The sequence below is a fragment of the Nicotiana tabacum genome, chromosome 1 (assembly GCF_000715075.1).
Source record: "Nicotiana tabacum cultivar K326 chromosome 1, ASM71507v2, whole genome shotgun sequence".
NCBI lineage: Eukaryota > Viridiplantae > Streptophyta > Magnoliopsida > Solanales > Solanaceae > Nicotiana > Nicotiana tabacum.
In genome coordinates, this window is record NC_134080.1 from 164,079,050 (window position 1) to 164,099,655 (window position 20,606).

Sequence of the window (20,606 nt, forward strand, 5' to 3'; positions counted from 1 at the left end):
TTCTTTGGGCCCATCCAAGCTCCCTATAGTATAGTGTTGTTTATTCCTGTAATTCATTTACGCTAGGGTTGTCATATTAATTTCTTTGTAAACAGATATTGGGGAAATTAGTAAAACTGGGAGGGATTATAATACATATTTTTGTTGGGAATGGGTAGATATCATGCCTATAGGTTTTTAAAATCAGTGTTTACATCCTAGAAACCATGCCTATAGGACATTGCAATGTTCATCACTTGGGTGCATTCTAGATATCATGTCTATAGGGTTCAAATCAACTTTTGCAATCAGAAATTATATCATTATGTTGTTTGTCTGTTTGCGTGTGTTCTAGATATCATGCCTATAGGTTAAAACCGATTATCTTGCACTTTTAGATATCATGTCTATTAGTTTCAAATCAATCTTCTACATTTGGGAGTCATGCTAAATAGGATTTCAGCATATTCAGCATTTAAAAACCATGCTTATAGGGTAAAATCAATCTTGCATTTTGGGCACTTTGCCTGTAATTTAAAATTAGTCTTGGAATGCCAGTGAGGTTTTAAAACTGATTGATGCATTTAGTTTCCATTGTCTAAAATCAGTCCTCACATCTAGACATCATGCCTATAATGTCTAACAAACCAAACTGCCTGTTCAAAATTATTTACTGGTTTATTACTTCTGATTAATTAGATACCATGATCATAGGACATCACTTATACACGCCTAGGCAAGCCTGTAGGGTGATTAAAATCCTGTATTTTGTAAAACCGTGCTTTTGTTAACTGTCCAGATTCAGCAAGCCCTTCTAAAATCAATAGGCAACTGATTAGGTATTGGTTCCCCGCTTTAATAAAACTTTGCATATGTTCTGATTTGTGCTCACCTATATATCCTGTTATTAGGATTTTTTTAAAGTGCCTGAAACACTACTGTTTGAGACGTGCACTTGCTTGCTCTATTTGTGGAGGCAAAATATGAGTCTTTTAACTGTTCTATCCTTGGTCCAGTCCTACGTGTTTTATTTGTTGCCTAGAGTTTTCTCCTTTTAATTATTGTAGGAGAGTCTAGATCCAACTCCTAAATACCTCCGGGACTATATAAGTAAAGGGACGGGTAGTGCACGCATGAGATACATCTTAAGGTTTCTAGAACGCTTTAGGCTATGACCAAGGGGATGGTAGTTGGGTAATAAAGGATATGATGACCTATGCGCTAATGCCATGTGTAACCCCTCTAGTTGAGGAAGGTTTACTGGGTATTGTACAGATGTGATCCTATAGGCTAACAAACCTAAGACTTCCCTCATCTTATTTGCATATGTATGCTTAGACTGCTTATCGGTTAAATCTCCTTTATCTTATATGTGTGCTTAGACTGCCCATCTGTTAAATGACTAATTCACAAAAAATGAATTTGGACGGGACCCACCATTATGGACCTCGAGTTGTGCCTAACACCTTCCCCTCAAGGTTATTTTGAGCCCTTACCCAAGTCTCTGGTAATGCAAACCGGTTTCATGAGTTATGTGCTCTAGGTGCCCTAACGTACCATAAATTCGTTAGGTGGCGACTCTTCAAATTAAAATACCCAATTCCCGAAAGAAAATGAGTTGTTCTCAATGAATGTCGAAACCCGGACTCCTCGAGGAAAAAGGAGGACCTGAATAACTACCCTAATAACTTTGGATCGGAGGTGCACTGACCAGAGCTAAAGGTGCGTTGTAGGCTAGCTGCTCAGGATGAGACCCATAAGAACCACGACTACACGAAGCAGCGTGGGATGCCTAAAGAGCTGACTGTGTCAGCCTGGGAGGATAGCCTCTACCAAACGAACGTCTGTCTCCAGATGAGGCACCACTGAAACCACCAAAATGACAAAGCCTCTTCTCGTATACTACCTCCCTATTCTGACCACGAATAATCTCGATCCGTCTAGAAATCTCTATGGCCTTCTAGAAAAAAATATCATCTCCATTCTCTTTGGTCATCTGTAGCCTGATACCGAAAGTAAGTCCATCGATGAATCTCCTCACTCTCTCCCTCTTAGTAGGGAGTAAGATAACTGCATGGTAAGCCAGGTCCACAAATCGGATCTCATATTAGATAACGGTCATGCTACCCTGCTAAAGGCGCTCGAATTGCCTGAAATACTCCTTTCTCAGAGTGAAAGGAATAAACTTCTCCATAAAAAGCTACGAAAACTGATCCCAAGTGAGGGTGACGAACTTGCTGGTCGAACCCGCTCATAATCCTACCACCACCTCTTGGCAGAATCGGTCATTTGAAAAACTACAAAGTCTACTCCATTGGACTCAATAATACCTACATCGCACAGCACCTCGTAGCAACAGTCCAAATAATCATGTGGGTCCTTAGAAGGTGCACCACTAAAATTAATAGGAAAGAGCTTTGTGAACTTATCCAACCTCATCAATCCCTCATAAGACATCGCGGGCCTCTCCCCAGTCTATATAGCAATAATAGGCTGAACTACCCCAACTAGTGGAATTGCCGGAGTCTGATATATGGGAGCCATCTGCTCCAGAGTTTGAGTAGAAGGAGTTTGTGCTCCTCCCCCAGCCTGAGAGACAGCTGGTGCCACCAAAAATACACCGGTCTGGGACACCCTCTCTATGAGGCCCACTAAGCGGACTAGAGCGTCTTGAAGCATGGGAGTGGATATGAATCCCTCCGATACTCGAGCGAGTCTGCATGGTACGGTCTGAACTAGGACCTCCTCCTCATGATCAATCTGAGGCTCCACATTAGGTGCTGCTGCATGGGCTCTAGGCTGAGCTTTGCCTCTGGCTCAACCTTGGCCCCAGCCTCTACCCCCGGTAATGGTTGCAATAGGGGGCTTCGGCTCTTGCCCGACTATAGATGTTGTGTGTGTTTTCACCATATGTGAGAGAACAAGAATGGAACGGTTCAAACATAAATAATAAAATAAAATCGCACGATAGGGAAAGAAAGAAGAGAAATTTTCCGAAAGCTCCATAACCTCTATAAGATAAGTACAGACATTTCCGTATTGATCCTCCAGACTCTACTAAGCTTGCTCATGACTAGTGAGACCTAAGCAACCTAGTGCTCTGATACCAACTTGTCACAACCCGAAATCCCACCCCTCGGGACCGTGATAGCGCCTAACATTTCACTTGCTAGGCAAGCCAACGTTAGCTAGATTATTTAACCAATTTTAACAATTCGAAACAAAATATTAATAAAATAAACTGAAATAGTCTAAGATGGAATAATAAAATACATAAGACGATATCTAATGTCACGACCCAAACTTGAGGGCCATGACTGGAACCCGGGCCAAACTTGCTGAGCACCAACGTACATTTTATCTAATCTTTCTTATTATCCATATGGGCCGACGAGATCAATATAATGGTAGACTTGAATCATGAACAACCAACAATGATAGATAATGGCATGAACATACGTAACATGGGCCGACAAGGTTGTCATGAAGCTATATATAAGGTGCGAGCCGACAAGCTGCCATGAGAGACTATAAAAAAGAAATTCGCCGACAAGGCTATCTAAACTATAAATGAGTCGAAGCCTATCTATGAGACTCTAAAGGAACATAAGTTCTGCAAAATTTCTGAAATAGGCCACCGACATACCCATAATGTCTATAACAAAAGTGCATACCAAGACCACGGCAAGTACGGAGAAGGGATCTTGTCAATAACCGTTAATCTGGGGAGCCTATTGCAGTGGGGGAGCTGCGCCTACCTGTCTATAAGGACCTACAACACGACATGCAGCGTCCACAAATAAAAGGGACATCAGTACAAATAAATTATCGAGTATGTAAGGCAGGAAAGCATAAATAAGAACAATAATGTAAGCAGGGATAGAGAATATACAACCTGTAACATCTGAGTACCTTTGAGGGCTACTGACATGAAATGCATGATACATATATATAAATACATAAACTTTTAAATCATACGCCTCTGTGGGCATCATCATCATCATCATATCATACCCATAAAACATATGCCTCTGTGGGCACCATCATCATCATATCGTACCCGACCATAATAGGCTCGATAAAAATGTACTCGACCATCATAAGGCTCGGTAGAATCGTACTTGGCTACGTAAAGCTCGATAAAACACAATTGATCAGTGTTTGCACAATACGTGATGTACCTGACCGACTATAGTGCAGCTCGGTTGAGTAAAATAGATACATATATATATATATATATGATACATGTTAGACTGATAGGAATCACATTCTGAACCTAAGACGTAAGGTCGGTATCCTCCGTACTCGTTATTAGGACTAACTCTTCATCAAGAATCTTATAAGAATCAGGAAGTACCAACAACATTGATAACAAAAGAATATGAGAAGCAATATCAACATCAATCGTTCCATTAGAAGGGAAACAATGTAAGTACTGTTAGCTTCTAAGAGTGGAGTATCTTTGGAAGCTCGTTCATTACATTATGTACAATCAGAGTCATGCAAAAGAAGGAAAGGGATAGCCTCACATACAATCAGAGTCATGTATATACTTTCGAACTATGCAAATATCACGACTACTTAGTCTACAATAAGAGAAATGATACTATTATTATCGTTCAAGCGTCGTAACTATTTTATATCGACCGCAACCTATTTTATGATGAAACCGACAACACCTCCCTTATTTATATGACTTCCCACAATTTAAAACAGTCACCAAATAGCCCAAGCAACATCAATAATAATTATATTAATCCTCCCAAAATAGTCCACCAACTAACACCATCACCAACAAGCCTTTCGATAGATATCTCACAAGTTCTAGCTTCAACAACTTAGCCATAACTTGGATAATCTTAAATATGTGTAGAGTAAGAGGTTACTTACCTTTAAAAAGATAGAAAAAGTCCAATTTGACCTTACTTCACCACGAAATATCCTTCCAATGGTGCCACAAGAACAAGAAAGCGAAACTAGCAATCAATTCGGGTTTTTCGGCACTAGAATCACTTTGGAAGAGTTGAAATCACCTAAGTTTGATATTAAAACCTTGAGAGAGTATTTTACTGAACTTAAACCACTTAAAACAACCTCCCACATGATCTGGAACCACACAAAAATTAGCAACAACAAGAAGAATAAGAAACTCACTAGCGCCACGGGATTCTCGACACTTGATTTGTGTTATTTGCCCTTTGTTTGGGACTTGGATCATGAGAGAACCTTGAGAGGAAATTTTTAGGTGTCTAGGGTCTGAAAAGAGTGAAAAAGAATGAGTTAAAATGGGCGTAAGGCATCTCATATATATTAACATATCTCAACCGCCTATGTGGGTTCCATAGAGAGCTGCTTGCAGAGTCTTGTAAATATACGAATAACTCTCTACTCCGATGTTGTATCAACAAAAGATTTAATGCGTTGGAATCTAGCCTCATAGTTATTCAATTTGGTGGGTAGATCACCCCGTAATTCCAAGTAAATTAGGAGAAAATATTAGTGATATTTGACCTAAAGTTTTAGTAAAATTATGAGCGTAAGTTGCGACAACTTTTGTCGACTTCTGTTTCATAACTCGTTTGACTTCAAGACTTGTGATATGGATATTATATGATTCAAATAACTTAAAACACGACCTCTTGATCATATTAAGCACCACTAGTTGCACCTAAAAATACGGGTTAAAACATCCTTGATTCGTGTAATTTTTAATACTTGTTAACCATTCTTATACGCCCTTGTATCATTTAAGACCAATAAGATTAACTTCTTATCATCTCAAAGATAATCTTTTCTCGGATTTACATCAACTAGATTGTGGAGTGATCTAATGTATGTGAATATGGGCTCTAACACCCTCCCCTCTTCTTGGGAAATTTGTCCTCGAATGTAAGGGTTTATGGGGAGTATAACTCATCATGGATTCCGGCGGAATTTTCTGGCTGAGTTTCCCCTATAAAATGGACACTAGCTAAACTTGCAAGCAATTAAATTCAACCTATGGCCTCAAAAGGCTAGACAAAGCATTATGGATATGTACATTATCTGCATATCACCATTTTGTATTAAGGAAGAGTATTCTCAAGCTATTGCTTACCTCATAGAGTCGTTTCAGCTTCCAGTGTGTCCTGCATTTCCTCGACATCCTCGTTATCTTCAATTTAGAGTAGGTAAGGGTATTTAGACTTCATCTCCTCTTCTGCTTCCCATGTTATTTCTTCCGTATTCTTGTTCCTCCACAATACGTTGACGAAAGCTACATCTTTTGTTCTTAGCTTGCGTACTTGTCGATCTAATATAGCCACTGACAATTCTTCATATGATATATCCTTCGTAACTTGTACATCTTTGATAGTGATGGCCCGAGAAGGGTCTCTAATACATTTCATCAACATAGATACATGGAATACCGAGTGGAGAAATTCCAATTGGGATGGCAATTCTAACTCATAAACAACTTGTCTAATTCGTCGAAGAATCTTGTACGACCCCATATACCGCGGACTCAGCTTACCCTTCTTCCCAAATGCATAACACCCTTCATCGGTGAGATTATCAAGAAAACCTAATCACCAACCTCAAACTCCATATCATGACGTTGGACATCAGGATAAGACTTTGCCTGCTTTGTGCCGTTCTTAATCATTCTTGTATCACTTTCACCTTCTTAATGGCTTGGTGAATCTAATCTGGCCCATATAATTTTGTTCAACGACTTCAAACCATCCAACTAGTGATCTTCATCTCCTCCCGCACAACGCCTCGTACGTTGCCATTCTAATACTAGAATGGTATCTATTATTGTAGGCGAATTCTATGAGTGACAGATGGTCATCCGAATTACTCTCGAAATTTAGAACACATGCTCATAGCATATCTTTGAGTGTCAGAATGGTACGTCCATCCCGTCCATCATTCTATTGATGGAATGTAGTGCTAAAATTCACTTGTGTGCCTAAACCCTTCTGAAAAGGGTCACGACCCAAACAGATGGGCCGTGACGGACACCCGGTACCTTACTCAATCGAGTACTAACGTATCTTTCATATCATTCTATCATAGGTAAATGAGCCGGAGTAAAGCATGAGGGAATACAAACTTATACATATGAAGTACGGGCTTATAAGACCAAAATAACCACTCGTGTACTGAACATGGGCCGACAAGGCCATACAATCTTTTACGTACATGATGTGAGCACCTAATTTTTACCCTGCATGAAAATAACTCCTAAAAATATGCCAAAAATAATTTTTAAGGGATTTTAGAAGTTTTTCTTTATTTTATTGTATTTCATGCATTTTTAATATTTTAAAAATCACAAGAAAATCATAAAAAATTATCACGTTTTAATTTCATACCATCTTAGGTTCAATTTTCATGTAGGAATTAATTTTATTAAGCAAAAAATCACAAAAAATGGTCATTTTTACATATTTAGATTTTAGTCTTTAAAATTAGCATTTTTCTTTAGTTTTAAGTTAATTAGTCGTTTTAATGTTAAAAATAAATAAAAAAATTTAATTTCTACAAAATAGATTAATTTAGGACTTAATTAATTTAATTAGTATTTTTAAAATTAAAGAAAAGAAAAAAAGAAAACAACGAAAGAAAAGGGGGATTAAACTATATTTGGGTCTAATTTCGGATATGGGCCAATTTGCAGGGCCCACTTCCCTCAAAGAATGCCCAACCTACCTCTATAACCTACCCAAACCCCTTACCCTTTAATAAAAACCTAGACCTTAGACAAATGAGATCAGATATTAGAGAAAAGAAAAATCAGATTCTCTCTTACAAAAAACGAAAACGGCGCATCTGAGTTCCGGTTCTTCTCCATTTTTTCCTTCTTCTTATCCATTCTCACTTTGGCTCTAATACACACTTCTCCTTAACACACACACACACACACCGCGTTGAAGCCTCTAGCAACAAGTGGGAATTACAAAGTTTAGAGCTAAAATTAAAAGATTGCAAAGCTGATTTTCAGTTTCAAATCCTTGTCTTCTCTCACATTTTTTGGGGATTTCAGAGCTTGGTGGAGCTTTAGAACTTGTTTTGAAGCTGAGAGATTGATATAAATTCCAGTCATTGTTTGATTCCGCTAATTTTTACTGTTTCTGGAATTGCTGAGCTCCAATTGGGTTGGTTTTCTATCTTTAGTCGATTTATTCAAGTTTTCTTTGTTTACCAAGTTAGTTTGAAACTTCTCTGTATTATTCTTTTAGTAAGTGATTAAATAGTTGATTTCCTGCTTAGCATTGAAGATCTTGTGTTATTTTCATGAAACATGATGCCTATTGAATTAATTTGGTCACCTGCTACGTTTTTTTTCATTAATACAAGCTTTAATCCTTAGGTTTGTGTAAATAGTGTAATAATTTCATTAATCGACTATGAGGATTGATTTTATTATTTACTCTACATACATCGCTTACAGGATGGCAGCTCCTTCCCTTATGCCCCTCAGAAAAGCAAGAACTACTGCTAAATCAGAAGGAGTGTATAGGACTAGAGTCTGGTCTTTTAGCATTTAACCCTTTTATGCCAATGATTTTGATGTTCAAAAAGCAATTACACGAAGGAGGTTTTTCTTAAACAGATTTTTGAGTGGAATACGTAGTGAGATATATATAGAAAGAAAATTTGTGTATCTTAAACACATTTGAAAAATATTTGTAATATCCGTTGTTCATATCTTCTACTGCTTATTGCTACTCGAAGAGGGTAAATAAAAATATTCTTGTTGGTATATTAGGGTAATTTGATATTAGTTGCAAAGACATTACGTCTTGCATTCAGAGATTTCAAATTACGCTCCAAGCATGCTTGTTAACAGAGAAAGAGCAGAATATAATTAATAAGATATTGGATGGTAAATCTCTAATTTTTGAAATTGCAGTATGTATCGAGGAAACTCTATTTCCTTCTTGAAAATTGCAGCAGTTCAAATGTAAATAATGCAATTGCAGCATTTAAGCATTCCATTCTTTTAGCTGTCGTGACCAAGTCTTAGCAACTTTGTCTTTGTGATATGATTTGTACTTCTGAAAGTTCCTAACTGACAGAACAATTTAAACATCCATTCAAGTACATATTTTTAATGCATAAGGAAGGTGAGTTTTACCTACAAGCTGTATGGAGCATTCTTGAACTAGTTAGGCGTAAATTTCATTTGCTTGCCTATGTGAAGTTTGATGAGGCTTCTTATTTGTTGCAGATTTTTCACCCAGTGGAACCAAATAATGAAACTTCTTATTAGTTTACTAGCTTATTTTTTTGAGATTTAAGGCAGAGCTTATTGTAATTCAACTTCTTTGTAGATATTAATTAATGGACATCGTAGCTTGCATTAGGCGTGATTAAATAAATCATCACAACTACGGGTATGGTTCCCGTGGCGTAGTTGTAATACCTAATTTCAAATTAGATTTAAATAGGAGCATCCTTAGTTTGCTTTAGTGAAATACAAATCTTTTAAAGATAAATCGAGGTGTGCCGTTCACAATTGAATCACATAATCTATGGCCCTCACACTAATATTATAACTTAGTGTAGAAAATATTTTGAACATTCGTAGTTTGCTTTAGGCGCGTTTATAACAAAATCCTCATAGCAACGGGTACAGTTTCCATGACGTAGTTGTGATACCTAATTTTCAAATCCGGTGTACATTTATGTGACCCGTCCATAACTTCTAATAACTTTAATAAATTAAGCATGTTGTAGATCATGGGTACGATTCTCGTGACATGGTCCGCAATGTGTATCAAACAAACAAGTGTACGACAATCGTAACTTATTCTAGAATAATCCCATAAAATAATTAAAAGCGGTTATAGAGTTTAAAAATATACACTAGGTTTAAAACGTATAATAAATCAGATAATAAGCCAATTATTAATAGTTTAAGCAACCGTGCTAGAACCACGAAATCTGGAAATGCCTAACACCTTCTCCCGGGTTAACAAAATTCCTTACTTAGAATTTCTGGTTCACACACTTTTAAAATAAAGTCGAAATTTTCTCAATTTGGAATTTAAAATAAACCTGTGACTTGGGACACCAAATAAACTATTCCAAGTGGTGACTCTGAAAATTAAATAAAATAATCCCATTTCGAATAATATTACTTAAATTGGAAAACCCCCCTTATATACACCCCTCGGGTGGTAAAAAGGAGGTGTGATAGCTCTGCTATGCTAGGGATCAAAACCCAAAACTTCGGTTCAAGATTCAAGAATTCGAGCTTAGAATAACTGTTATAATTGACTTTTATTTTTTATCTGATTTTTATTACATGTTTGGGCCTAATGTGCTAAATGTCGCTTTTTACCGCTTTCATATTATTTGAACTGTATATAAACTGTTACGAAACCCTTCTCTTCTCATCTTCGGGGATGTGCACGCTGGCGTGACTCCTTTTTCTGTTAGTGTCATACCTTGAATTAGAAAGAGGCTCGGACAAGTTACAAATTCGGATGCCTTTTGGTTCCCGGTACGTAGCCCTCCCCCCTCCCCTCAACTCGAGTTGTCCGCTTGGATAAGCCACGTCTAAAACACTCCCCAAGATTTTAAACCTAGAATAACGTAGCCTCATGCCGGATCCCTAGTAGGAACGTTTATTTGCATCACGTGCATTTGACTTTGGGGACTCAACATAGGGGTTGGGTCCGTCTAGGACAGGTGAATCCAAAAATTAAAACACTATCCTGATGCATCTTATGTGCTACTTGCGCATCTGTTTGATTCAGCTTGCATGTTGACCAACTTCTAGAATAGGTAAAGAATCAAAAAAAAAATAAGAGTGAGAGATAGGTATTTGAAGTTCTGAAACTTTGCCGAAATTATGGAAAAAGAAAAAGAAAAAGAAAAGCCAATTTTTTCAAAAATTCATGTTTCCTCTGTTCCGTCAAAATTGACCGAACTATGCGGGTCTGATTCTCACCGGATGTGAGATACGTAGGCAAACCTCATCGATTCCAACCCCAATTTTCAAAAATCCAAAAATATTTTTCTTTAGTTCCTTCTTTAGAAATCTTTCCTTAGAAAATTCAAAAAAAAGAAGTTTTTTTAAACTCAAAAAAAAGTACTTTCCTTCTTTTTGAAGTCTTTCATGGAAAAATGAAATAAAAAAATTCAAAATCCAAAATACGGGTTTCCTTCATTTTGAAGTATTTTCCCAAAAAGAAATCCCAAAAAATAAAATCAGAAACAAAAATCCAAAATATTCTTTTCTTCTTTAGAAGTCTTTCTTTTGTAAATTTCCATAAAAATTGAGAAATAAAAGTCCTAAAATATTTTCGCTTTTCTTTAAAAGTACTTTCGTAAATTAAAAAAGAGAAAGAAAAAAAAGGAAAGAAGAGAAACTCAGAAATCCGATATGTTTTCTTAAAAGTCCTTCTTTCGAAAATCCATAAGTCAAATCAAAATTCAAAACAAATATATATTTTTCTACATTTTTAGAAGTCTTTTCCCAAAATTAAAAAAAAAATCAGGAAAAAAAGAATTAATTTTTTTTTCTTGTTTAAAAGTTCTTTCTTTCAAAAATATTTTTTAAAAATTGAAGTCCAAAATTATTTTTATTTTTCTTTAGAAGTACTTTTGTAAATTTTAAAAACAAAAAAAAACTCAGAAATCCAAAATATTTTCTTAAAAGTCCCTCTTTCGAAAATTAATAGGCAACATTCAAAATCCAAAAAATATTTCTTTCTTCTTTAGAAAAAGAGAAAACAAATGAAAATTCAAACAAAAATATCTTCCTTTTATTTTGAAATTCCCAAAGTTCAAATCAAAAGAAAAGGAATTTTTAGAAGTCTTTCTTTCAAAAAATAAAAATAAAATCAAAATCAAAGATCCAAAAAGAAATATTTCCTTTCTTCTTTGAAAACATTTCTTTCAAAAATTCCAAAAAAACAAACATAAAAAACATAAAAAACAAAAAAAATAAAAAAAAATATTTTTCTTTTTCTTAAAGCTTTCATGGTCTGACTTTTATAAAAGTAAACAAAAAAAAGAGTTTTACTCCATTCTTAATTTTCCCGAACTACGCAAGATCTGATTCATGCGGCGTCATGATACGTAGGCAATCCCCATCAGATTCGATCATAGCCATAAAATTAATTGAGTGAAAAATAAACGTGAAAAAAAAGAAAAGAGTGAAAAAAAGAAGAAGAAGAGAGTGACATAAAATAAAAGTGACAGAAACACAAAAAAAAGAGAAAAAAAAAGAGTGCCAAAAATAAAAAGCCGCAGAAACGAAATGAAAAAAAAAGTGATTAAAGAGAGGTAAAAATAAAAGGAAAGAGGTACATGCTGAAAGAGTCAGTTAAGGCCGGGATGAAACATGCAACCGTTCAAACACATGGTAGAAGCGTTTAACTGTTAGGTGCATTGCATCCCAATGTGCGATTTCCTATATATTAAATGTCTCAAAACTAACAAGGTTGTTGGGTGTACAAATTAGTCAGGTTTTGGTGGTTGGTTTTGTTGGTAGTCTAGCCTCCCCTCCTTCGCAAGATCCAAAGGCACAGATGGCCACTGCGAGCAATCTACCAATCATCAGTCCTAAGGATAGCCCGGCATTGGCTATTCTGCAGCTAGAATCAGCTGCTGCTCAATAGAATAAGATATCGCGTCTCTGCATATTGAAAATATGGGATGCTTGGTCTAATGGTAGGGAACTGCCAAGTGCAATCCCTGGGTTCCCTGAGTTGATCCCAAGGTCAGGTGAGGTTACCAACGCCCATGTGCCCAACCTGCTCATCCTATACGGGCACCCTCCAATGCCGTCCAATATTCCTGGCATCCCTTCTGTGGTTCGCCCCCAGGCGCCAGTTTCCAGGGCACCTCCAATATTGTTTTCTGCAGCACCAGTCTGCACCAGAATACAACCAACTTCACCATGGCCGTGTATTGAGCCTCCAATGTTCACCTTTCAGGGTCCATAGCTTCAATCAGAAATAACATATGTGACCTCGTGCTCTTTCACTCAACCTCTGCAATATGATCTCTCGGAGGAGCAAGAAAAGGTTGTTAACAATCCTAAGCAAGAGGAAATGACTCGGAAGATGAAGAGCTTGGAACAAAACCTGAAAAACATGCAGGGTCTGGATGGCCAAAAGAGTGTCTCATACTCCGACCTCTGTATGTTTCCCCATGTCCACTTGCCAGCTGGCTTCAAGATGCCAAAATTTGAAAAATATGATGGGCACGGAGACCCGGTCGCTCATCTGAAACGAAAATGTAACCAGCTGAGAGGCGCTATTGGAAAAGAGGAACTTCTAATGGCCTATTTTAGGGAAAGCCTCTCTGGAATTACTTCTGAGTGGTATACGGATCAAGAAATTACCCATTGGCTTGTGTGGGGCGACATGGATCGAGATTTTGTTCGCTAGTTCCAATATAATATGGCATCGCTCTCGATAGAAACTCTTTGTCCAATTTGAAAAAGAAAACCGCAGAAAGCTTCCGCGAATATGCTGTCAAATGGCGTGAGCAAGCTGCCAGGGTAAAGCCTCCAATGGATGAAATTGAAATGGTTACGGTCTTTCTACAGGCCCAAGAGGCAGACTACTTCCAGAACATGATGCCAGCTATGGGAAAGCCTTTTGCTGAGGCTATCAAAATTGGGGAGATGATAGAAAGTGGGCTAAAAACGGGTCGAATCTTGAGTCTGTTGCTTTTAAAGCCACATCACCAGATGTTCAAAATGGTTCAGAGGATTTGATAAATGAAATGGGAGAGAAGAAGTAGCCATGATGGCCTCCAGCTCGAGGGGGCCTGTAGGCCATTCATCCAATCATATATGCTTCCCGAGGTCCCTCAATATTATTATCCCCTTCAAGATGTTGCTTATGTCGTGGCACTGCCTCCTTATGTGGTGATGAACGTGCAACCTTACACGCGGCCACAATATTATCCACAAAACTGAGCTTCACCTCCTAGAAATGCCCATCCTTACCAAGCTCTATATAATCCTCAACCAAATGATCCCCAATACAATACTCGCCCAAGAGAGCCTTTCAGAAAGAATCAGTTCACCCCTATTAGTGAATCATATTCAAGCTTGTTCCAAAAGCTAATCAGGCTAGGTCTATTGCAGCCAGTGGCCTCGAACTGGCCAAACCCTGAGTCCCACTCGCACCTAGTTGATGGTAGATGTAAATACCACACTGGAGCAGTAGGACACAGTACGAAGGACTGTTGGACCCTTAAAAAGGAAGTTGAAGACTTGATTAAAGCTGAAAGAATCATTTTTCGGGATGAAGAAGCTCCTGATGTGATGAACAATCTGTTGCCTGCTCACAACACTGGGCCAATAGTCGGAATGATTTGTGAAGATGAGGAATTTGATCCGGCATTGAAGGCCATTGCAGCCATTGTCGAGACAGAAGAAAAGCCAAAAAACGGTCGCCAAGCCTGAAAATTCCCAATCAGACGGGAGTCTCGGTAGCCAGTCTTGCTATCCTTTCCGCGTTCGAATTATTTCAGGGTGTGATTCGAATGTTTACTTTATTGTCCTACTTTTCGATGTAAACCCTTCTATCTTCAAAAATTGAAAAAAATAAAAATAAAAAAAAATCAAATGAAATTAATATTTCATTGTCTAGGAATGTATCTTTTCTTAATCTTGTTATTTTTCTTATTCTCTTTTTAGTTCTGTTAATTGAAGATTTCAATTACATGACATGCTTGCGAACTTCTTGCCCAGAACCTAAAACGTTATCAGACTTCGAAATATTAAATCAAGAATCAGAATGCAATGAAGATAAGTTTAAGGAAATAAAAATGAAGATTTGGAACAGCTGAAGGAAAATTGGTTTCTGATTGAAAAGGTCCATACGTGATAACGAGAGTATCGCCAAAAGAGAGCATTGTACTTGAGACACATCGAAGAAATGTCCCTGAAACGACTGTTAATGCAAATGTAGACAAAGATACTATGTTGGATCTTTTATACAAAATTAATATTCTCTGGTTGGGATGAAGAAGGCTTTCTTTCTTAGTATCCAAATATTCAACTTGCAAACCCTTTGCCCAGTTACTCTTCTTTGATTACCCTCTTTGGAACCTGAAAGTGTTATTGAAAAAAATTGAAAAAATGAATGAAAAATGAAAAAATAAAATGAAAAAGAGAAGAAAAAGAAAAATACAAAAGGGGGGGGGGGGAAGGGCAAAAAGAAAATGGAATGAAAAAAGGGAAAACGAAAAAGGAAAGGAAAAAAGAAATAGAAAGAAAAAACAAAATAAAACAGAAAAACAAAAGAAAATCAAAAAACAAAGTTCCTTGAACTACGTTCGACTTGATTCCAAAAGGATACGTAGGCAGCCTCTCTCTGGGGTTCAGTCACACCAAAACAAAAATCCAAATTCCCCTCAAAAGTAAAACTGAGATAGATGTTATAATGGTTCGGCGATGGTTTCGCATGAAAGGTTCCAAAGTTGTAACTCAATCCAAATCCTTTTTACCCCAAAACCTTGTTCAGGTCCTTCTGATCAATCGGCAAAGAGGTTCAAAATGGGAGGATAGAGTTATTTGGATCTGATACAACAAAATGAGATAAATAAAATAAGAGAGTCTTATTGGTGAAAACCCACATGGGCACCGTAAGGCGATGGTAAGCAGAGAAATAAAATGAGAGAGTCTTATTGGTGAAAACCCATACGGGCACCGTGAGGCGATAGTAAGCAGAGAAATTGAAATGAGAGAGTCTTGTTAGTGAAGAGCACTATAAGACGACGATGAGGAAAGAAATAAGAGAGGTCAGTTGGTGAAAACCCGCAAAAGGCGCCACTGATCAAAAAAAGGATCCTCGCAACCATCAGCATCAACAGAGTCTTGGCGAGGTTCCTCAGTTTAGAGGCAAAGTTGTGATGAATTTCTGAGAGTTGGACGGTTTACACAGATCGGGAATCCAATCCAAATGGCATGTCATGTTCATTGGAGTCCGCATGTACTCCAGATAAGCCCTTCTTTCCGTTCCCCGAAAGGGACACATCTTGTTTAAACTCATTCTCCATTCCATTGTTTGTTTTTCTTTGAATCCCTTTCGGTCTAACTCTGTTTCTGAAACTAAGACAAAGAAAGGATGTCAAGACTAATTTACAGGGCTTTCGTTTGACATGAGCTAATGTGCAAAAAGGCATCCAGCCTCGTCAGGGACATCAAGTCGACCTCGACTGGCCATGGCGGCCGGTGCTTTGAAATCAAAACTCTTGGAAAGAGAAAATCAAATTGGAGTGCCTATAAAGGCAAATGAAGTTGAAAAGGTTGAGTGCTACATGGCTAACTGTCTCGGCAAAGTTTTGAAAAGCCAAGGTACCCAAATGATCTGAAATTAAAGTTGGAAGAAAGAAGCCAGAAATGAAAGGCCTACGAAGGCGAAATAAAGTTGGAAAATTTTAAGTCCCACGCGACTAGCCGTTGCAGCAAAGTTTGAGGAGCCAAAAATTTCCCCAATGGTCCGAAGAAAAGAAAAGAAAAAAAGAAAAAAAGGAAGAAAAAGAAGCAGAAGAAGAAATAATCAGAAGGGAAAGGCCTACGAAGGCAACATAAAGTCGAAAAGGTTAAGTTCCACCGACCAACTGTCATGGCAAAGTTCAGAAAAACTAGAGGTTCTCCAGGGCCTGAAATGAAATCGGTCCCCAGTGAACAAATAATTGCAGTTGAGATCTTCATCAAAGAAGTTGGGCCAATATCAAGTGATTGAATCAATCAAGGCCACAAAACCAACTACCGTTTCAAACTGACAAATTGATCCTTGTTTGAAAAATAGGGAAACAGGTGTAGTCCAAAACAACCTTGCAAGAAGCAGGTGCAATAAAAGCAAGGCACGCAGAAACCAAAACGGTTCTACAACAAAAGTTGACCCGAAAAGGGAAGTTCTTCTAAATTCTTCATTCATTCTCCTAAATAAAATGAAAAGTGAAGTAAAAAAAAAAAGAAGAAGAAAAATTCAAAATCATGGTAGCCTAGGGTCCCCAATCTCTAGCTGCGTTTTCCCAATATTGGGTCTCATTCCCTAGTCACTCCCAACATAACCTGGTAGTCTTTTCCATTATAGGTCTCCACTCCCTAGTTGATCCCCGGCATAAACCGGGGACCTTTTTTTCTTTTTCCGGCATAACCCGTGGACCTCCCCAGCATAATCTGAGGACCTTTTTTCTTTTCCGGTATAACCCGATGAATTTCCCGGCATAACCCGTGGACCTCCCCAACATAACTTGAGGACCTTTTTTCTTTTCCGGCATAACCCGATGACTTTCCCGACATAACCCGAGGACCTTTTTTCTTTTCCGGCATAACCCAATGACTTTCCCGGCATAACCCGTGGACCTCCCCCGCATAACCCGGGGACCTTTTTTTTCTTTTCCGGCATAACCCGTGGACCTCCCTGACATTACTCGATGACTTTTTTTCTTTTTCAGCATAACCCAATGACTTTAGCAGCATAACCCGCGGACCTCCCCGGCATAACCGAGGACCTTTTTTTCTGTTCTGGCATAATCCGATGACTTTCCCAGCATAACCCGTGGACCTCCCAGACATAACCCGAGGACCTTTTTTCTTTTTCGGCATAACCCAATGACTTTTCTGGCATAACCTGTGGATCTCCCCGGCATAACCCGAGGATCTTTTTTATTTTCCGGCATAACCTGAAGACTTTCTCGGCATAACCTGTGGACCTCCCCAACATAACCCGTAGACCTTTTTTCTTTTCTGGCATAACCCGATGACTTTCTCGGCATAACCCGTGGACCTTCCCAGCATAAACCGAGGACCTTTTTCTTTTCCAGCATAACCCGATAACTTTTCCAGCATAACTCGTGGACCTTCCCGGCATAACCCGAGGACCTTTCCGGCATAACCTAGTCATTTTTCCAGCATAACCTGGTAACCTTCGAACTTGGTGCCTCCGAGCCCCATTTGAATGCATTTTTAGATATATGGTCTCCAATCTCTAATCTATTTTTCTCAGGGATACACAATCCCGATTTTAATTGCTTTCAATAAAGAAATTGTTTAGATTTTTGTTACAATAACTCATGAAATTTTCCTAGTGAAAACTGGGGCAGAAAATTTTGTTCGTTTGTTTGCTTTGGTGCCAGAGCAGGTTTTCACCATGAGGCACAAGGTTTGAGATGACCAAAAAAAGAAGTCTTAAACCAAATAAAAGAAGAAGAAAAAGAAAAAAAGTTGGACTCTAATTATAGAAGCGGAGAAAAGATGTGGACTGCTCAAGATATGATTGAAGTAGTAAGCTTTGCATGTCCCGCCTTGATCCAAAAAGTTGAAGGAGAATGAACCAATGGTTGCAGCTAACGAGCATCAAGATTTAGATCAGAGTCTACAAGAAGAACCAGCCAAGACTAAAGATCAAGCTACAGAAGATTCATAGATAGGAATCTTGTAACTCATAGTTGATAGGCTTAGCTAGTTTAGCTTTTTATTTTTCATTTTGGTGTAATAAGGAGCTCAGCAAGCAGAAACAGCAGTGAAATCACAGTTTTTCGGTAGTCTCAGCTACCAAAACTTTCAGAACTACACCGACCTGATTTCTTTATAGCCAAGGATATGTAGGCAACCTCCGAAGCAAGGTTCGGTCGAACTTTTTCAAAATGCTTCCAAATGGAGTCTCATACGGGCAAAAATTGCTCGTAATTGCTCACTTTATCTTTACCCAAAAACTATTCATGTTTTCGAGCAAAGAGGGGCAACTGTGAGCACCTAATTTTTGCCCTGCATGAAAATAACTCCTAAAAATATACCAAAAATAATTTTTAAGGGATTTTAGAAGTTTTTCTTTATTTAATTGCATTTCATGCATTTTTAATATTTTAAAAATCATAAGAAAAATCATAAAAAATTGTCAATACTATCTTAAGTTCAATTTTCATGTAGGAATTAATTTTATTAAGCAAAAATCACAAAAAAGTCATTTTTACATATATTTAGATTTCAGTCTTTAAAATTAGCATTTTTCTTTAGTTTTAAGTTAATTAGTCATTTTAATGTTAAAAATAAAGAAAGAATTTTAATTTCTAAAAAATATATTAATTTAGGGCTTAATTAATTTAATTAGGATTTTTACAATTAAAGAAAAGAAAAAAAAAGAAAACAAACAAAGAAAATGGGGATTAAGTTATTTTTGGGTCTAATTTTGGATATGGGCCAATTTTCATGACCCAATTCTCTCAAAAAATGCTTAGCCTACCTCTCTAACCTACACAAACCCCTTACCCTTTAATAAAAACCTAGACCTAAGACAAATGAGATCAGATTTTAGAAAAAAGAAAAATCATACCCTCTCTCATACGAAAAACGAAAACGGTGCATCTGAGTTCGGTTCTTCTCCATTTTTTCCTTCTTCTTATCCATTTTAACTTTGGCTATAATACACACCCCTCCTTAACACACACACACGCTGAAGCCTCTAGCAACAAGTGGGAATTAAAAAGTTTAGAGCTAAAATTCAAAGATTGCAAAGCTGATTTTCAGTTTTAAATCCTTGTCTTCTCTCACATTTTTTGGGGATTTTAGAGCTTGGTGGAGCTTTAGAACTTGTTTCGAAGATGAGAGGTTGATTTAAATTCTAGTCATTGTTCAATTCCGCTGATTTTTACTGTTTCTGGAATTGCTGAGCTCTAATCGGGTTAGTTTTCTACCTTTAGTTGATTTATTCAAGCTTTCTTTATTTACCCATGTTAGTTTGAAATTTCTCTATATTATTCTTTTAGTAAGTGATTAAACAATTGATTTCATACTTAGCTTTGAAGATCTTGTGTTATTTTCATGAAACATGATGCCTATTAGAATTAATTTGGTCACCTGCTACGTTTTTTTTCATTAATACAAGCTTTAATCCTTATGTTTGTGTAAATAGTGTAATAATTTCATTAATCAACTATAAGGATTGACTTTATTAGCTACTCTGCATACATCACTTACAGGATGGTAGCTCCTTCCCTTATGCCCCTCAGAAAAGCAAGAGCTACTGCTAAATCAGAAGGAGTGTATAGGACTAGAGTCTGGTCTTTTAGCATTTAACCCTTTTATGCCAAGAATTTTGATGTTCAAAAAGTAATTACACGAAGGAGGTTTTTCTTAAACAGATATTTGAGTGGAATACGTAGTGAGTTATGTACAGAAAATATTTTTGTGTATCTTAAACACGTTAGAAAAATATTTGTAATATTTGCTCTTCATATCTTCTACTGCTTATTGATGTTCTAAGAGGGTAAATAAAAATATTCTTGTTGGTATATTAGGGTAATTTGATATTAGTTGCTAAGACACTATGACTTGCATTCAGAGATTTCAAATTACGCTCCAAGCATGCTTGTTAACAGAGAAAGAGCAGAATATAATTAATAAGATATTGGATTTTAAATCTCTAATTTTTGAAATTGCAGTACGTATCGAGGAAACTCTATTTCCTGCTTGAAAATTGTAGCAGTTCAAATGTTAATAATGCAATTGCAACATTTAAGCATTCCATTCTTTTAGCTGTCATGACCAAATCTTAGCAATCTTTGCCTTTGTGATAAGATTTGTACTTTTGAAGTTCCTAACTGATAGAACAATTTAAACATCCATTCAAGCACCTATTTTTAATGCATAAGGA

General features: G+C 37.3%; 2 long non-coding RNA genes across 2 annotated transcripts; both read left to right on the forward strand.

Moving 5' to 3' along the window:
• Window positions 1–7,727: 7,727 nt before the first annotated feature.
• Window positions 7,728–9,331, forward strand: LOC107804072 (uncharacterized). The gene is made up of 2 exons (XR_001652166.2): window positions 7,728–8,123; window positions 9,200–9,331. It is a non-coding gene; the product is annotated as an uncharacterized LOC107804072 (long non-coding RNA).
• A 9,883-nt stretch (window positions 9,332–19,214) lies between these two features.
• On the forward strand, window positions 19,215–20,187 carry LOC107804073 (uncharacterized). Its single transcript, XR_001652167.2, has 2 exons — window positions 19,215–19,634; window positions 19,933–20,187. It is a non-coding gene; the product is annotated as an uncharacterized LOC107804073 (long non-coding RNA).
• Window positions 20,188–20,606: the final 419 nt, after the last annotated feature.